The sequence below is a fragment of the Glandiceps talaboti genome, chromosome 7, assembly GCF_964340395.1.
Source record: "Glandiceps talaboti chromosome 7, keGlaTala1.1, whole genome shotgun sequence".
Lineage (NCBI taxonomy): Eukaryota > Metazoa > Hemichordata > Enteropneusta > Spengelidae > Glandiceps > Glandiceps talaboti.
Window position 1 is genome coordinate 14,203,732 of NC_135555.1, and position 4,656 is coordinate 14,208,387.

Genomic DNA, 4,656 nt, shown 5'->3' on the forward strand with positions numbered 1-4,656 from the left:
CATCATCATCGTCGCCTTTTCCCGTGGGTTGTCCATCACCCTCGTAAGACTGCACATATGTGTCACTCAAGGCTCTTCGGAGATTTCTTGCACTTTCTACATTCGCATCTGCGGCATCCATGTCGATTCGTAACGTCACCGTCGACATCTTCGAGTCCATTTCTGAGTTCCATTTGTGATATCTGAGTTTTCTCACGCATTCGTTTTTGTCGAATTCACGTGCAACTTCCATCGCTGACTTGTTTTCACAGTCTCTTGTGGTGATGTCGGCACCGCTTCTTATCAGAAGGTCAATAATCTCGATGTTGCCCTGACTGGCAGCTGCATGTAATGGTGTTCTACCAGAGGGTGTTATTCCCATCAAATCAGCACCTATAGACGTGATCAAGTACAACAAACAGTATCAAAATCACATGTTGTTCATTGGTCAGTTGATTCTATGATACTATAACACTGTTAAAATTCACAATTTCGAGATGTTGGCTTACACTGTTACAGAGACAAGTTTTGACATGTAATTAAACTTACACACTGGAGTCTAGTCTAGTATGTCATGATCTGCCATGACAGCTTAGTTAGACTCACACGTCGGTGCACGGCACGAAGCTCCCGATTGCGCGAACTACAGAAACGGGACAAACATACCACTATTACTTTATGATCTGTTGATTGTCAGCTCGTTTACATTGGTGAAGTCGTATGCTAACACGTCATTCATTTAATACTTCATTTTAGCTATGGTGAGATTGTAAAGCGGAATTTAGCCAGGTGAATCGGCGGTCAACCGTATGGTTACTCAGTAGACTCTGTATATTTTTTTTGCTGTGTGCCTTATTTATGTACAGATGTAAAAGTATTTTGGAAAAGTAAAACTGTCATAAGTAATGTTATTTTCATTTTGTTCACTAGTCTTGGAAAAGAAATTGTTTTACATGGAATTATATTTACAAATAGGATGGTGTTACAAGACACCAAAGTGAAGGAATAAACACGGCAAATCTCTGGGCGAAGGTATATGCAAGTGTGGAAAATTAACATCGTTGCCAATGTAGTCGACTCTAAGACTTTTACTTAGAGGCATGCCTTTTGAAACATGGACAGTTACAGTAAATGTATGTGTTCCAATCCCAGGTTCTCATATTAGTGATATCTTGTCATTGGAGCCGTATAGTGTCAGCCTTTGGATCAGGACAAACATTTTTCCCACCAGACATACATGTGTCTTTCTCACCCAAATTATAATACTTGGGCCCTTAATAATTAGATAATACCCAGCAGATAACAGCTCGACATAGAGATTTCTTTCTTTGCGATTAACGAGACACTTACTTACACGTAATTTTGAAGTTGCTACTTCAGTACTGCTTGAAGTAATTACTTTGGAAACTTACCAATTGCTAACAAAGCCCTCGTTAACGGTAGACATCCACGATGACAGGCAATAAAGAGAGCTACAAAAGCCCGTTCAGCAACCACTTGTTGGACTAACAGAACCTCGTGTGAATCAAAATCGGCTTCATTTAACAGCTGTACGCCACCACGCAGACACACCTGTATAGAGTGACAAATTCAATCATTGTGTTATGGACGATGGTTTGTAGAATTCAATTGGTTATTGTCGAGGTTTCACACGTGCGTGTTATTATTGCACGGGACATCAACAAGTTTATTCTTGAATGGTCCCCTTGAATAAAATGCCTCTGTTGAATGATCAGGGTATATAGCTGTGTTTTTATCGACTGGTCTTTGGTTGTAGAGTTGGTCAAAATCGGTTGTACAGTTGGTAAATCAGTCTGTGATTAGTATGAACTAAGACACTGAATTGTGAAGGAACGGGGAAATTGTCATGGAAAAGAAATAAAACAGATATGTGACTATAATACCTCATCCACGTCTCCTTTCCAAGTGGCTGTAAACAACTCATTCCAGCTTGGAAATATTTTGATTTTTAGTGTTTCAGCGTTGTGGATATTTTCACCGGGAACAAGTCGACTTTCTTCATCAATCTCAGCCCCACTCATGCGGACTAATGAATACACTTGACCAGGGATTCCAGAGAACAGCTCGATCTTCGCTTTCAGATCCCATATCGTAGCTCCCAACTTTATATCCGCGAAAGTTGCGAGATCTCCTGTTGGAAGTTGGACGAATAATTTGAAAGTGGACAACTGTGCCGAGTGTAGACCATAGAAATCCAAATCGTCACACGCTGAGGAGGAAAGTTCCTCACGTCTGTAGTGATAGTCAACCATGGTACACACAACCACTAAAACTGGTTGCGATCGATTATTTATTGTACAAATTATTGAGGCGGCGGGAGTCCAACCTGTTGTCTGCTGTTCTTCTGTTCCAATACCTGTAAATATACCCAGACAATGGAATCCCTATGTTATATAGACCGTGTCTTTGCTTTGTTCAGAGGTGGTGTTGAAAGAAGGGTGTGCAATACTCACACCCTCAGACCCTGTAAAGAACATTAGATACACGCGTTGATGTATACTCAGAATTCAACAACTGTGATGGCCACTAAAATTTGTCACACTGGGCACCCAAAATGAGTCCATATTTATATTTATATTGTGTTTTTGTCTCCAAAATGGTGAATAAAATTGGCCACAGCTAGTTCATGAGCAGCTTATATTTTCTACCGTAATTAGCACTTACGTTACACACAGCAGGAATTAATGAAATATTATCAGTAAGGGTATCGCTGACCATTTGTAACAGTGTTGAGGTTGAATATTAATCTGGTTATTGAAAAGATTCAATCACAAAAGAATTCATAGTAGATGCTGTAAAAACTTAAAGTAACTTTTTAGGCAGGGTGGGGGAGGGGAGGGGGCTAGCTGAGATATGTCACATAGTTACTGTTTAATAGAATGCTAGTTCTGAACACATTTATATCTGATCCAATAGATTTCTAATATGCAGTCATGCTGTTTTACTTTCAATGATGGTACTCGTCCTTAGCCATGTATCCTATCTCTTTCCACACGGTTTCACTGGATCTCCATTTACAGTGGTTTGAGCCTGGATATGCTATCGTCGCCAATGAACGAAGAAATAACAAACCACAGCTGTGAACAAATGTATCTATGTCGACTCCACTGAGATGACAAGTCTGTTTACTCTGATAAAGGACATTTACCTTTGTAGACGATGATCTATCCCCTTGTGAGTTACGTCTATCTACGACTCTACCAAGAAAACTTCACGTCTTATCGCCAAACGGGTTGATGAGCTTTGCTCGATTGTTCGTTGTCTCGCTCCCAAATTGTTGATTGGTGGAAAAACAACGTAATTGATGGCAACCGTTATTATTTTTACGGATCCGATTTATAACTGTAGTTTTATAGTGTTGATCCGATTTATAACTGTAGTTTTATAGTGTTGATCCATTCGACTGTGTCATGCTGCATACCTGACAACTTCGCAACCGGTATCCACAAACGAAATCTACACATAGCAACAATTCTATGCTCCACCGAATGTCTATACAATAATAGTTGATCACAACCCATTCAGTAACGATCAATGGCCGTCATCCAACAAAGCACATCAAATTGCTTTGTGTTCTGATATTGAATTATTCTCTCTTTAAAATTTGTTTACAACGTGTATGGATTGTAGATTGGTGGGTCTACTTTTTTCTATGAGTAAAAAATATAGTGAAGTATTTGAAAGTTATCAGCATCGTTACTAGTCTGTAAGGTACGCCGTGACGGGGCGCCCTCAACCATCGGCCAACCCCTAACAGAGGAGGCCGGTGAGGGCGAAACGTCACGACGTATCTTACAGTCTACATCGTTACGTCATCATACGTTTCTTGCACAATCAAACTTTCTATTGGCCGGGTTTCGATTTCCCATTCACGGATGCAGTGCCATCAACGACGACATCGTGTTATTCTAAAAGCCACCAGAAGCCTGTAACATACCGGTACTTGTGAAAAATACCATAACAGTTACTTTATGGTAGCTTATATTTAAAATTAATTCACGAAGTTTTAAAAATTATTATGACAACATTTTCACGTGAATGTTAGTTTTTCCAAGAATATGTATGATTGTCAGTGAGGTGGGGTGGGTACTAATGATGGAAAATGTTTTATAATGCGATCAGTTTCAATAGGAAGTTGAGATGTTTCAAACTTTGACATCAAATACATACAAATGTCTACCATTCCAACCATGTATCATTGCAATCAGCCCAACCAACAACTATCAGCATACACAGCCCGACATGCATGTAATCATCCTTAAAGCACACCTGAACAAGGGCTGAAATATTTGTGATTGTGAGTATAGATGTAGGAAGCACTGTTTCTACCTCACATGTTGTGAGCTCAATCAACTAACCAACCAACCAACCAACCAACCAACCAATCAATCAATCAATCAATCAATCAATCAATCAATCAATCAATCAATCAATCAATCAATCAATCAATCAATCAATCAAAGAATTTGTATAGTGCCAACGTAATCTTCCATGGTACTGGACTGGAACAATAGTACTAGTAGATCATTTCGGGGAAAAAGTTAGAAAAAGCTCTTGCAAACAGATAAATCAGGTGCCGGCAAAATTCACATCCAGACCATAACATCTTTTTCACACATCATAAAAAAAATGAACAAATACATTATTTTACATCTT